At 39.8% G+C, this 15,252-nt stretch overlaps 1 long non-coding RNA gene across 3 annotated transcripts in view; it reads left to right on the forward strand.

Annotated features, from left to right (window-relative positions):
• LOC106891703 overlaps positions 1 to 15,252 on the forward strand; it is a 95,231-nt gene that overhangs the window by 40,941 nt on the left and 39,038 nt on the right. The window contains exons 10-15 of one of the 3 annotated variants that reach the window (XR_001412764.1): positions 1,524 to 3,070; positions 4,342 to 4,412; positions 5,207 to 5,357; positions 6,786 to 6,982; positions 13,328 to 13,752; positions 14,992 to 15,219. This is a non-coding gene — a long non-coding RNA (uncharacterized LOC106891703). The remainder of the gene's footprint in view (positions 1 to 1,523; positions 3,071 to 4,341; positions 4,413 to 5,206; positions 5,358 to 6,785; positions 6,983 to 13,327; positions 13,753 to 14,991; positions 15,220 to 15,252) is intronic. The other 2 variants (XR_001412765.1, XR_001412766.1) reach the window with 2 other exon arrangements.

Consider the following 15,252-nt stretch of genomic DNA (forward strand, 5'->3'; position numbering starts at 1 on the left):
AAATATTTTCCTTTGCTTTCAGATGGTGCTAAAAGCACAGCACAGAATGTAAAGAAATCCAGTGCGAGCAATCTAGTGGCACTGAAAATAAGTGTCTCAGTCTTAAGGTGTTTGGGCTTGATGCTTTCCCGATGTTGCCTGGCTGAGATGGATGTTGTCTCTAACGTGCAGCACAGCACAGCGCTGGCAATGTATTGGTTTTATTCTTATTATTACTTTCTACAATCCTAATCCTAAAAACACAAAGTTTCTCTTTCCCTTTCTTTGTTTTGTTGTGAAAACTTGTGCCAAAATCAAGTTCTGCTTTTCTAGAATAATAGCTCAGGTAAATGATAAACTTAAGATAAAGGCATAAGCCAAATTACATTAATGTGTCTGCAGTTAAATTACATCAGTAGAAAGCCTCCAACTACCTTCTGCCTGCTTGGGTCATTCAGAAACTGTTAGGAGCAATTAAAATAATAACCGTGTATGAAATGAGAGTCTGTGCACATCATTCATGAGAGATTTCTAAAAGCAGATATAGTGCATACGTTGTCTGTGATTTCTTACTAAGCTGAGTCCAATGATGACATAATTAGTGTGGGGCCTTCTTGCCCAGTTATGGCCCTTGCTGTGCGTGTCACAGGTTAACAACGCTTCAAAGTCATTAAGTTTACTTTGAAAATGAGGATTGTGTCCATATTTTAAGATGAATTTTAAACAAATATAATTTTTTAAAGATGGTGAAAGGTTTTTGAATAAAATAGATGAGGTATTTATATAAAATTAATTCTGTGCAGTTAACATTCTTTGATAGCTGAGGACTAAATTTGGGTAACCATTACTGAGTCGTGAAAGCAAAGTGCTGAATTTGGTCAGTTTACTGTGATAACTATGGGACTTCTATTAAAGCTGTCTTAATATTCTTTCCATCATGGAATTTTATTCAGAAACGTGTGCATCCCTGCAGTTCTGTTATATTATATACTTGATGAAGGCTTTGTGAGGGGCTGAAGCATCTCTGTGCTTATATTAAATAGGTTGAAAAAAATCAGACAGCGAATTCTCTCTGGAATTGAGAGCATTTTTTCACAAATAATTACATTTTGCTCTTAAATGATGGTTTGGGGTTTTTTTCACAAATCCTCCCTCATTCACAGGGTAAGCTAAGTACATAATTAGCATCATGCAATAAACCCCAGACTTTAAAAAATATCCTTCATTAATTTTTGTGTGATTTTCAGAGATTATAGGACTGTCCTGCCAAGTGGTTCTTTGTTTTCATATAAGAAATAGTGAGATAAAGACTTATTAAGGAGGAGATCCTACAATAAGCATATTGCCAGTCCATGTGTCCAGTGTGTAACAAACAGTGCTGACACTGAGGTTATTGTAATGCAGCACTGTAAGAATATACAGTAAACCCTTTATTGATAAAATGGTGTTCATATTTGTGTCTTTGTATCAAGATGTGAAGTCTCTTGGGTTTATATTATGCTTGAATTATTACTGAGAAGTCATTTTCATCACTCTTTCAGCAGATTTTAAAATAACAGAAGAGCGTAAAATCCTGCCTTCCACTCTATCACTTGTTCTTTTTAACACGGCATTCATTCTGTGCTATTTATGGCATCAAATTATGGGAAATGTAGTCCCATGTAGTGTTGTTCAAAATGTAGTCTTTTAAACTCCTCCTGAGGAAGCTGGGAACACTAACCTGGACAAATCGGCTGGTTGTCAGTTGGTCTCCATGCATTATTTAGGAGTCCACGACTTTATAGACTATACCAGAGGTCTGCTGTTGAAAAATCACTTTTCTGTGAAATACATGTGTGAAAATTGGGCAACTCTCCCACTGGTTCTATGGGGAAGCTGAGACCAGTTCAGTGACTCAGCAGAAGTGTATCTAATGCAGAGAGAAAAAAAAGAAATGGAGTAAGATGTCATTTAGATTAAAAAAAAACCCAAACCAAACCAAAACTGGCTTCCTTAGGCATCCTCATGCTATTACAAGCAGCAATGTAAAACGTGACAGTGAAGAGCAGGTCACGTAAGTGAAGACCCCTGTCAGCTCAGCTCTGGAGCCACAGAGCTCCCACCCATCCCAAGAACAGATCTGCTGGATCCTCACAAGCAGTCCCCACATCATCGTTCCTGTGCTAGAATAAATCAATCAGCAGAACGGAGCGGGGAAAAATAAATCTCTGCTGGCAAAGCCTTTGCAATAAGCAGTTGACTCCCTACCAGACTTGTCTCTTGGAAGCTGACAGGATTCATGTCAACACAAACTGCAGAATCATTGGAAAAGGCAGAAACTGCAGCTGTCAGTAAATCCTTCCAGACAGAGACAGCACGGAGTTCAAGTGAGGATGCAGGAGACTTTGGGATGCTTTTCTGGCAGAAATGCAGAAGCAGCCCCTGGGAGCGCTCCCCAGGGCACCAGCTCCGTTCCTCACCCACTGGGCGGTGAGGCTTCTGCAGGGCTGGGTCTCTGTCTCTTTCACATCTGTGAAGATCTCAGCTGAAGGCAGCCCTGCTCCACCTGTCTCCGGGTCCAGCCTAGGACATAGCCAGCGCCAACTCAGGGCCCAAGCCCCAGACCCTCAAGCCCCGGCTCCATATTTCCACTCCAGGCTGCCGGCAAAGCAGGTGATTTCTCTAAATTCCTCATCTAACACTGAAACCTGACTTAAGCATCCTATTTTGGGGTTTGAACAGAGGAAAGACCTCTCTCCGCCCAGGAGGAACACTTTTCCCATCCTGCGGGCTCTCGGGTCCATGTCCCTGCTCCTGGTGGTGGCACACGAGCCTCTCCACCCCTGCCTTGCTGTGAGAAAGCCATCTCAAAGGGTGACCCACCACCAGAGGGGACCCAGGGGAGCAGGAGACCCAGGCCAGCCCACACCTACCACTGCTCCAGCGCAGATAGTCTGGATGGTGCCCAAACTCCATCTTTTTCTCTACCTTTCCCTCCCACGTGGTTCACGTTCTATGTCATCAAGGTCAAAATTCTTCCCGTGTCTTCCTGGGAAGGCTGGTCCTTCATGCTGGGATCAGAAACCCTGTTGGGAAGACTTTGGTTTCCAAGGTAAGGCTTAGAGATGTCTTTGAAAAATCTCATGTGTGAATCCAGTGCTTTGTGTAGTGCTCAGTAGCAAAGAGACACAACACACACCTCGAGGAGAAGACTACAATCACAAAGAACTGAAATCTGTTACAAACTCTAAATAGAGCTATGATAGTTTTCTAATACAGATAGTCAGTTTACTGTTAGAAAACAGGTAATTCCAGAACAGAGGCGAGGCTAAAAGACCTTCACTGTTATTACAATTTCTGTTAATAGAGTGAACATTACTGCTGATATGTTAGCATAATAATACCAAATGCAAATATATTTACATTATCACAACTATTTTGCGCACGTTTTTAAAAAATCCATCTCTTTTAATACTGAAAAGCTGAGTATTTTAATGATTTCTTTCTTAATTCGCTGCCTAGCCATTAATATTTCCAAATAGCTTTTCTCGCTCCCTGAAAACATACATTTCAGTATTCATTGAAGGAATTAAAATTAGCACAGATTTGGAGAATTAAACATGACTGACTGGGATAGCAAAGAGTCTTGGGGGAGCAGTTCTTCCAGTTTTGCAAAACTGTTGGAATCCTGTGGGAAATAACCAATCACTGAGGTTTTTCTCCAGCTTCAGAGATCCTTTCATACTCTTCCCAAGAGATAAACATGTTATATACGCTCTCTAAAGGGAAGAAGGGATGGCTTGATTTATTTATATTTTGGTTTTGATATCTCAGACTGGGAACCCTTTGAGCAGTAAAAACAGAAATGGAAACTCTAAAAATCAGAGTTCCTAAATTACTACATCCCACACCAAACTGGGGATGTGTGTGACAGCCAAAGGCAGCACTAGCAGAGGGCCTGAAAGGTTTTCAGTACCCACAGCAAAAGTTGCCTTTTATTGTACTAAAAATAACCAGAGTTCATCACAAACATTTGCTTTTGTATTAGGTAAGACAGGATTAGTGTAGTATTGTATACCAAACAGTGTCTCATCAAGAGAATAATTATCACTTACATATCGATTTGTAATATTTTTTTCCAGATGCTTTTCTGTGATTTTATGTACAGAATTCATGTTGCTGTGAATGATGGTTTTGAGCTACCATCTCCCTGGTGGATTTGAACGATTTGGAAGTTTTATTTGCTCTGTCTTTATCACCCTTCAAACATAGTTATTGAATATTCCTTTTCTTTTTTTTCTTTTTTCTTTTTTTTTTTTTTTTTTTTTTTTTTTATATTTCTTTTTTTTTTTTTTTTTTTTTTTTTTTTTTTTTTTTTTTTAGTTACAAATAAGTAATACAGTGGGGAAAACTATGAAAACTACCTTAGAAGAACGTACATATTTGAGTGAAAAGTAAGTGCTTGTACGTTAGAATGTTTGTGCTTAATTGGAGTTTATGTACCACTTTCCTAATAGACAAGATATTAGGCACTTTGATTTATTACCATTTCTGTAATTCCCTTGAGTTTTATTATGACAAAATTCTATCCTTGGGTAGAACTGAGAAGGCAGTTGAAGATTCGTGTACTGTTAACTTTTTTGATGGAAGTTAATGGGAGGGATCTATGAATCTACCGTTAAGATGGTGCTTCAGTGGTTTTCCCTGCAAAAGAATGGTACTGTTTTCTTTCTTCCATTCCTTGTTTACCTTATGTAAAAGTACAGATGAATACATTTATATATTACAGTGGGATTACAGCTTTTGTGCTTGAACACCTGAATTGGAACTCAGTCACGCAAATGACCTTATTTTAAGAAATGTGGAATCCTTCGTTTTCAGAGGGGAATCAGTGCCTGCAAAAAATTTTACAAAAGAATCTGAGTCTCTGTGTAAATATAAAAAATAACAGCTAACCATTGTGAAGTGCAGAATTTATTCATGTTGGATCTCATTATGTCAATGCTGCTTTAGGAAAAGTAAGAAAGAAAATGGTTCAATGCTATTTTAAATGTAGTCTATCTTTCTGCCAGTTATAAAAAAAAAATATTTAAAGACTATTCTAAAAGAAACTGGAAATGCAATTTGAAAGCTAATTGTTAAAAGCACTGAACAGCCCTGGTACCAGTTTTCCCTACCTTCTTTCACTGACTTTCTGTTCTTGCAAACTGTTCTCCATCTCCGACACTATTTCCCATATTTTCTCTAGTTAATCTGTGTCTCCTGAGGTTGGATGTGGATTCGGCTCTTCCCATCTACTTCATAAAGCCTACAATTAAAACTGCATCTCAATTTTAAAACTCGTTTATTCTTTGGAAGAATTTTGAGACTCTACTAATCAGTAAATGTAGCGAAAAAAAGTAAGTACAATACAGAGAAAAGACTGTCAGCCAGATATGACAACTCAGACCACTTTTGTTTCACCTGGGATCTTTTACAAAATGCCATTCCTTGATTGCTTCCACTTATTTCTGCCCTCAGATGTCCTCTTTTCTGTCCTCTGCAGTTTCTCCTTTCTGCTGCTGCTTCTCCTCACCTCCTGTCAGCTTGCTTCTGTCACTTTTTTCTGGGTTTCTATTGAAATATTTGTCTGTCATAATAATTTGGATTCCTGCATTACCATGCACGTAGCTTAATTACTATTTGCAATATTAATAGCTCATGATGCAATTACAATGCTGGGATTTTTTGGCATAATTTGTGTGAAGCAATTGGTTTTTATCTAGTGTAATTAAGTGTTACTCGATAGAGTTTGGAGGCTTAACATACATTGTCTGTATCATCAATAATGAAGACACTGAAAACTTTGAAAAAAAAACAACTTAAAATAAGGCGAACAAACAATATAATGTAGTTAGATAGTCAAATCTGAAAATCATAAAGCAAACCCATAAGTAGTAGATTGCTGGGGTTTTGCACTAAGTAGGCATTCAGACAGGAACGGGGCTGTGAATAATCTGTGGATTTAATTTTTGCTGGAGCTGCTAAACAGTCCCAAAGATGAGCCATAGTTTTTATCCTGGGAAAAGTAGGATCATGAAAACTAGAAATAAACTAGACTAGAAAACTAGAAAGTTAGAGGTAAATTTTAAACAGCTAAATGAAGATAATACTCATCCAGTTCAAAACGGGAGAAAATTAATCCTTTTCCTGAGTTTAGCATTCAATATGTTTGTGTAGGAAAGTTAGGGTGCAAATACATATACTTTTGTAAATCACAACCACAAATTTACACCCCATCAATCTAGGAACAGGAATAACTTCATTTTAATTGTCTGTAGGACTAGAACAATGGCCTTGCCTAGGGTTGTCGGATAGAAAATTGAATCTCTGATAGCTTTAGCTTCAAAGGTTTGGTATCTGAAAAAGGGCTCTGTATAAATCCATGTTAAGTTTTGCAGAGGCATTGGAACTACTTTGCTGAAATAAAGAAGATAAACAGTGATTCCTGAGCGTGACACAGGAACAGCAGTATGAAGACACTAAATGAAGTAACTTGAGTGAAAGAAGAGAACTGGGGGCAAAAATCTGCCAGAGCTAAAATTGAAGAAATAGGGAAGAAAAAACATAAGCTACAGCATATCTTCAAAAAATGTGCACAGGTGAAGAGTACGCTACTTAACTCAAAGAAACTGATAGTGGTTTTTGATGCAGTAGATGTACTTAATATTTTTTATTTAAGTCAAACAAAAGAGCCCAACTATAAGCATATGCTACCTGAGTCTGAGAAGTATGCACTGCAAATAGAAATGAAACATTTTTTCAGATGTCAGCAATTTGTTTTACAGGTAAGACACCGTTCTGAGAGGGTCAGGCTTGTGCTGAGACCTCCCGCATCCTGCCTTAGTACTGGTTTCATCAGCAAAGCTCGGAACGGAGCAGTAAACTCAGAGTGCAGTTTAGTGGGCACAGGATTACCCGGCTCCCAGAGAAGCATAAGCCTTTCGCTCTGCCATCACAGCCTAACAGGGAAAAAAGATTGAAGGTAATAAAGCAATGATTAGACAAAGCTGTAGAATTAGATTGAGTTGAATGTAACGTTGCTAATTTACAGGATAACAGCAGGGAAACGTGTTTCAATGCTCACCGGAATTTTTATGAGTAAGTGGGAATTTCAATGTCTGTAATAGATGCTGATGTTAGAGCAACTGAGAAATTACAGATATGTAAGGACTCAAATTAAGCCTGAAGAAGGAAAAAAATCCCTGCAATCACTATTGCTTTGTCAGAATGATACAATGCCTATCTATGATGGAAATTTTTTTGTAGGGGTACGACACAAAGTTGTCACTTTGAAAATGATAACCCACATCACTGCTAACATAGAGAAAAAAGCAGTGTGTTGGATCTCCAGTCGCTCACATGGGCAGGAAAGGAGGAAAGGGTGGATGAATTACCAAAAAGGCAAACCGCTCACAGTATGATTTCAGAGAGGGGATTTTAATATGCAGCTTTTGTTTCCCCTCCCTGTTTCAGAGGTCAGCATTTCTGAGCAGAAGGGTAAGATGCCTTGTGAGACAGCCGAGACCCTCCTCACACTGCCTGACAGTGATTGCGCACCTCCTGGCAGCAGTGAGCGTGAGTGACAGGCAGCACCACGCATTCCAGAGGTTAAATGGCATTAATAAATTCAGTCGGGCCATAGATTATAAATATTTGGAATTATACAGCAGAGCTCTGCAGATTGGTGCTGTTCCCTTTGCCTGGCACAGACAGACAGGAAAATAAAACTTACGTGCGGGTTCCAACAAGCGCCCTGAAAGCTTTCATTCCGTGCAGACCTCATTTTTTATGCTGGTTGGGTCTGTCCTGGTATCTCAGTTGGTTCGGGGAGCGTGAGCTTGAAGCTGCAGAAGCTCATGGAGTGATTGTCAGGTGTGGGTCCAAGTGATTGTCTGGTGAAAGGGGCGTTTCTGGCAGACATATGGGGTCCAAACTGATTTTGTAGTCAGAGACAAAACTCATGATTTATGAGATAGGTGTCCTCACTCAACTGAAATAAGTGCAAAAAGAGCATCAGGCAGAGCTGGTTGATAGCAGCAATAGCCTCCGTCTCTCTGGGTGTGATCCACTGAGTTTCTCTGAGGACAGCAGCCCCTTTCCCACCCCCCTGGCCACTCTCAGAGGTGGGCAGGGAGGAGTTTGAGTAGCTCCTTGTTCTGTGGAGACCTCAGTGAGGTCTCCTGCTGTACAGGCCAAGGAGGGGCACGCTCATCCAGGTCTATGGAAACTTTGGCAAACTCCCAGCTAAGTGAGTGTGGTTTGTACTGCTGGCGTTCACTAGAGGAAGATGAATGTCTGAGGTAATTCGTGCAGTTTACAGGAGATTTGGGTTCTGACAGAGCACATTGGATGCAGCTGTGGTGTCTCATCAAAGCCCAGCTCTCTGGGCTTCCTAAGCCAATTTCTACTATAACTTCACTCAATTCCCCAGTCCTCCTTCTCCTCCTTTCTCCCTGCTACAGAAAAGTGTGATGTGTTAATTACCTAATTAACACATCTTCTTTGTAATTAACCTGGCCTTCTCTTTATCCTGACTATCCACACCAGAAAGAGGGATGTCAGGGGGATCAATTTACAGCAATCTAAGCTGTTTACAAGAATATAGGCAGTTTAAAACAAATAGTATGTTAAAAAGGTCTCAATAGGGAAACAAGTTTTATTATCAGCTACTGGGGTAGTAAAAATGACATTTTCATTAGAGTAATATCTATGCTGTGCTCTCTAATGCCCAGCTTGGGAAAAGCTGAGGAGTGTTTGCTAAAAAAAGAATTGGAAATCGTGCCCCACTGGGCAGAAAAAGGGAAGAGGCAAAGATTAGTCTGGAAGGAGGACCTGCTAGAGGTGTGGGATCAGGAGCACCATGCCTGGCAGCAGCCTGGGATGAGGCAGCAGAGGTTCTCCCCTGCTCTGTCTCCTGGGGAGCATCCTCCACCAGGTGACCCGGAGCAGGAGGCTCTCCCAGACAGACTAGTGCTTTATTGGGTTTAATTTAGGTGGATATTGTTATGGAGGGGTTTCATTTTTAATTTGTATGGTTGTGAGTGTAATAAAGCGTCTTAAAAGAACTAAGACTAGTTCAAGAAGGAGGGTTATGTGTTGCTACAAAATACTGCTAGTGCCTTGCTTCTAAGTGACTGATCAGGGTGGAGATCTGTTGACTGTTCTCCTTTAAAAAGGATAGAGAAAAGGGGAAGGGGACACACACCAAACAACCTGGTAATTGCACTTCTGTGATGTCAATGGCAGCTGATTATATTGAGATATTCTATCTGAAGTATTTTACGTATGTTAACCAGTTAATGTTTCATGAAAATATATAAATAGCCTTGGAATGAGATGCTTTCCTCTGTAGGTAAGTTGTGGGATTTTTCTTCTTTCATTGTTGTACATGTTCTCTTTTTGTTCACTTCTTACATGGTCTTTCTGACAACTGAGTTCCTACATGAAAGGAGTAGATAAATCTTTCCCATGCAGTGCTTAGAAGAACTAAGAGGCCACTAGCATGACTTCACGTGTGGCTTTATTCTGAAGGCCTTCTAGGAACACAAGCAGTAAGAATCACAGAAAACTAAAAAAAAATAAATGCTAGTTTCTTATATGATGCCAGGTTTAGGTGGGAGGTTGTATGGTCTGTCTGCTCAGCCCTGTCAGTACTGAGGTGTTTGTGGAAATACACTGAATAAAAACTTTTGGCACTTGAGAAACTGTTAAGATAAAGAGAACAGTGACAATTGGTTTAAGTGTGCTGAGAAAGATGAGGAGGGATTTTCAGAACCATAAATTCTAACTTAAATGGCTATATTCTCTCTAAGTTGTGCTTCAGATGCTGAAATCTTATTTTAAATCAGGCTGCTAAAGCTCCGGTAGGAGTGGTATAAACCCAGAAGAGTAATAGTTCTCTCTTCCTTGGGTGCAGTGAAGAACAGCAGAACCAGACTTTTTTTTCTTTCCCCCCCCCCTTCTCAGAGTCTCACAGCCTTTTCCTTAAGGAGAAGTGAGAGCTGGCTTGAAAAAAGCTCCCAGAAGGACTTCTCAGCTTATTTCTAGAATCACCCAAATGCAATGTAGTAACTAACTCATCCTCAAGTTTGGTGGTTTTCGAAATCATGTGGCCTTGGATGCCTCCAGGGATGGGGCAACCCCAACTTCCATCTCCTGCGTCCATGGGGATGGTCTTGTCCGAGCAGGCACGGGTACGGCGCGGTGTGTGGTCTTGGAAAGGGCGTCTCTGTGATTCTGGGCATCCTTACCAGCTCCGGGCGCCGTGGTGGTGGGCGTCCTTCCCAGCTCTGGCGAGGAGAGCTGCCGCCCTGGGAGGTGCTGGGCTGTGACCACGGCTGGCGAGGAGGAGCTTTGTGCAATTGTGCCGTCATTTCCTCACCGAGCACGTTCCTGGTCCGAAGCGATGGGAGGGGTGATGGGCACGGACACTAGTCTGCTTCCAAGTTTAAAAAATCCTGCCCAATAGAGCGTGGAATAAGGGACATGTTATTTCCCAAGCAGCAGCCAGCTAAGTCACCCCCGATTGCTCCTGACATCAGCCTCTGGGATTCCCCCTCTCCTCCTGAACTCTGGGCTCTGAGAAGAATTTACAAAATAAAAGAATTGCCAACTGCTATTCGAATGATAAGTAGTGCATGCTAATTACATTTTCTATGGTGATTAATTAAAAATAACCTTGCAAATGTCTAATTTAAGAGTCACTCAATTCACGAAGTCTTCAGACACTGCCTAGCTGCCCTAGGCATTTGGTGGTTAGGCAATTTATTCGAGCTTTCAAAATATTCTCAAAATGTCTAAGATAATGAAGGCTCTTGAAAAAGTTCCAGCTAGCTCGGAATATATAAACAGAGGTTTCAGAACAGTAAAATAGCACTGCATATATTTGCATTTTTGAGACGAAATACTCTGTGTATACATAAAAATAGACCAAGAAGGGAATAATAGAGATTCTAAATAATCTGAAGTGCACAGCAGACTAGTTCATAGATTATTTCATTGGCTGAAGAAAATTAAATACCATCTTACTTAGAGCCAACTTCTCTTTTTCTTTAAGTAGGAAGCTTTTGATACACATGTGGACAGGGACTTTGCCTTACTCACAAATAAGTATAATTGTGTCTGGAAACCTATGCCATAACTGTGACTTGGTTCAAATACAGTGAATTTTAATCAGTGGAATTTGCAATTTACGGAAGAGATTACAATGGCCTAGTGGTTGGGAGATTAAAATATACAATGTGAAGAACATTTTCAGAAAGCAATGAATAAAAATTCACAGAAGTATAATTTACCACTGTTACTAATAGAAAATTAATGTTAATACTTGAATTGCTATTTTAGGATCTAATTCTGTATATGTTTTTTGGTAGAATTTTTATTGAACTTGGCCAATAAATAGCCAAAAAAGGGAATTAATATGTGTCCAGAAATGGCCCCCGCAGTTAATGTCATGATTCTGCTTATGAGAGAAAAGCAGTGCTGTAATAACTATTGCCACGGCTCTCCCTAGGCACAGTCCTCGTGGTTTCTGTATCTCACACAATATCTGCCGTTCCACAGCATCAGACTCTCATAACTTACCGGTTCTATTTTAAGCCTCTTTACCAGATACCCAGATTTTTTCCACAGAAGTGAATGAGTCTTGGGTTATGAAAAATGGCCTTAAAAGCATCGGCAGCCTCAGCCCCATAAAGCAGTAACAGATACGGCCACTTTGGACAAGAGCATGGTCAAAGGGGCGTTGACTGCGCCGTTCTGGGCCAGCTGAGAGCTGTCTGATGCCCAAAGTTGTTCCAGTAAATTCTAGGTACAGGACAAGTTTACCTGCAGGGATATTCTGGTATTCCAACACAGAAAATTAGATCAATAAATGCAGAACGCACTCATTTGTCCATGCATTAATGATGTTCTTACGGGTCTCCAAATACTCATTTTTCAAAAAACTAATTTAGTGATAACAGATACGCATTTTCGATAGTTTACAGAAGGCTATAAAGAGAGTGATAAGCTTCTCTACCTGCAGACATTCCTACCTACAAATGCATCATAAACATAAAAGTAATATCCATCAGTTTTAGTATTAATTACTCAAGGTTTTTTTCCTCCGGGTTTTATAAATAGCAGTATTTTTGCCATGTAACAGTGATACCAGCAGTAGCTGAGATCATATGACACTTTCCACTCTTCTCTAAAATGAGTTTTATACACAGAATAATTATTTTGCATTGTAACATTTAAATGAAATTTAGTGTTTAAACACTTCAGATTTCCATCTCTCCTGTTGCTGAGTCCGTGCCGTGGCTAAGACATACTGTGGTAGATTTATTTTTTTTAGTTGTCATTTGTTCATACAAAACAGGTGACTGGTTTTGTAAAAAAGCTTGCAGTATGCTGTCTGTTTATTTTTCTTTAGTTCTAAATGACTCCAGTACTTGGAATGATGGGTCTCAGGTGACTTCCCAGGGGCAGCATCTGCTGTAGCCCCGTCAAGGCTGGAATCTCCATGTTTACAAACACACCCTTTGTGTGTCCAGACATGAAATGTTTGCTGTCTGTTATTCTGACACTTTTCTCAAATTAAAAGAGTTGTTTCTGTTTCCTGGTGACCTGCCAGTGGGGGTGCCTAGTGTGGTTCCAGGCGTATTTTATAGAACTTTGCTAGGTGATACTTTGAGAAGTGTACTAATTACAGAACAGTATTTAATAAGCTCTGTCATCTCATAGTATTCTCTATTTACTTTGAAATGGAGATGCTTCCTCATTGAGCCAAGGTCCTGAGTTTTTCGTAAGAAGTCCATTCAATCCATAATTGCCTTAAATTTGGATAAGGAGCCAGAATACAAGTTTATAGGTTTCTACAGATTTGCAAATACACTTTGGACCCAGTTTTTGGACTCTCAGTCTTCGAAAACACCGTTTTCTGAAGTAACTACTGTCTCCTATATAAATTACCTATATGAATACATCCTGGATCTCACCTGTAGTCCAACAATTGAAAGTGATTCTTTGTTTCTCCAGGGTGTTTGAATTAGAAATGAAATTAGCAAACTCATTTTTTTTCAACATCAATAGGATAAAAAAAAAATAACAGAGAGAAAAACATACTACATATATTTAGCAAAATATTCTATTGCACTTCCCTCTTTTGATTAACTTCCCCCACACTGAAAGTCCCCCAGATTGGTTTCATCATAATTTTGGCCAGAATCAGGTGTGATCTGAGGTCAAAATTGGTGATCATCAGTTGAGTATCTCCAGTATGTAAAACAGAGGAATTCTATTCTAGATATTTATTATTTCTCTTTCCTTTTCTGGTGTTTTTTAGGACACTTCCAGAAGGTTTGATTGCTGCAGTTTCATAAGTATGTTTTATTTTCACCTGGTGTTTGGCAGATTGGCTCTCAGCATGGACGTTATCTCCCGGGAAGCTTGAAAGCTGAATGGAACCGCTGCCGAGAGCCAGCAGAGTAAGGCGAGAGCTGCTGTTCCCGGTGGAGCACTATTTATTTGGCACTAATAAGGCCCGTTTCACCTTGTCCAGCAGCCCAAGGGATCTGGCGAGCACCAGGAAGGGCTCAGTCACTCGAAAGCATTGATGTCTTCTCTTCCAGCTGCACTCTCTTTGCCGAGACAATGATAAAGGACAAGGCTACCTGGGAAGGTGTGTTGGGGTCTGGTCCAGAGCCCATGGCTTCCCCTTCCCTCAGCGCTAGAGCCCACCCGTGCCCGTGTCCACCACCACCACCACAGGTATGGTCCCAGCCCGGGCTCTCCGTGGCCACCTTGGGCAGATGTTGACTCCCTTTGTCCCGGACATCGGGGTCCTCTCCTGTCTGCGTTCCCCCTGCTTCAACCCAGCCGCTGATTCTGATGGGCCCTGAATAGCTCTGCTAATGACATCGCTATTACTATTGCCTGAATGGGGAAAATTTTAAACTTTGGACCTGGCTAAGAGGGTGTCTCACCGAGCTTGCTCTTCCTTGTCTTTTGGAGGATCCAAACGTTACATAGCGATTAACGTGTAGAGTGTAGCCATAATAGGTGTTTGTAGTTGAGAACAATAATGATCGCTACATCTAATTCTTTGTAGTTCTTTTTCTTCTGCACTTTATCCTCTGAATTATTCCTGAAGCATTTTTAATAGAAAGGCTTTATATAAAAATTCTGCAGAAAAAAATACCTAAACATTTTATAAGCTCATTTCCCCTTTTTACAGACCCAGTTACCATAACAACTTGAATTGTCGCTATAGTGATATTCTTTTATTATGAAACACGGTAATTTTTGTACACCAGATACTTCTATAACCACCTTGACCTTCAAAATTAAAGTTATTTTAAAATATTTTCTGGAAAGTATTTCATAGTTCCATAGAACAGTATATGCAAAGGGTAATTTTTTTTTTTTAAAATGGCATTTGTAAATGGCGTTTGTTTTTTATTTAGAAATAATCAAAAATAACTGGAATCTTACATACTTAATGTTGTGAGGCTCTTACTATCCTCCTACGAATTTGTTTTATTTACTCCCTTAATTCGTTGGGTTATGAAAAATGGAAAAGGTAAAGATTTTTTTAAAAGCTTGTTTTTGCTCCTCACATCGTTCTCACATTTACAAGGGCATTTGTTACTTGAAAGCTGATCATGTCTATTTATACATGTAAGAACCTGCAGATCAAAAAAAGAAAAGATAATGCAGGCTTTTAGGAAATGCCTTCAATTTAAAAAAAAAACCCACAAACACATAGTAAGTATAGTAAAATAATGATCTGTGAGTATAATAAATATATAAACAATCAAATATATATTATTGCATATAATATATCATTTATAACATAATAACAGTTTGTCCTTTCTTATGCAGCCTGCTATAGGTTGTGAGAGAACGGTCTAAATTTTCCCTAAAATTATTGTTTTTTTCTAGACCCACACAATGCATTATAAGGATATATATTTTCCTTCCAGCATCTGTTTATTTCCCTCTTTGCAGTTCCCTATTTTTCAGCTTACTTTTGCTGTATGATGGGAAGCCAGTTCCCAGCCCTGTCCCTGGCTCTCCAAGGGTGGAAGAGAACTGATCCCTGGTTCCCTGTTCTGAAGAGAGACCTGGCAAAGGGATCAGAGCCGTTTAGAGCATGCTGTGTCTTTAAAAACAAACAAACCAACCACCTGAAAGACTGGAACTGGAGTTTTCAGAGAGAAGCTGTTCTAAAGTGAGGTATTTAACACTTAAAATGTTTAACATTTTTAT

This window comes from Calidris pugnax, unplaced genomic scaffold (genome assembly GCF_001431845.1).
Source record: "Calidris pugnax isolate Ruff unplaced genomic scaffold, ASM143184v1 scaffold172, whole genome shotgun sequence".
In the NCBI taxonomy this organism is placed as follows: Eukaryota; Metazoa; Chordata; class Aves; order Charadriiformes; family Scolopacidae; genus Calidris; species Calidris pugnax.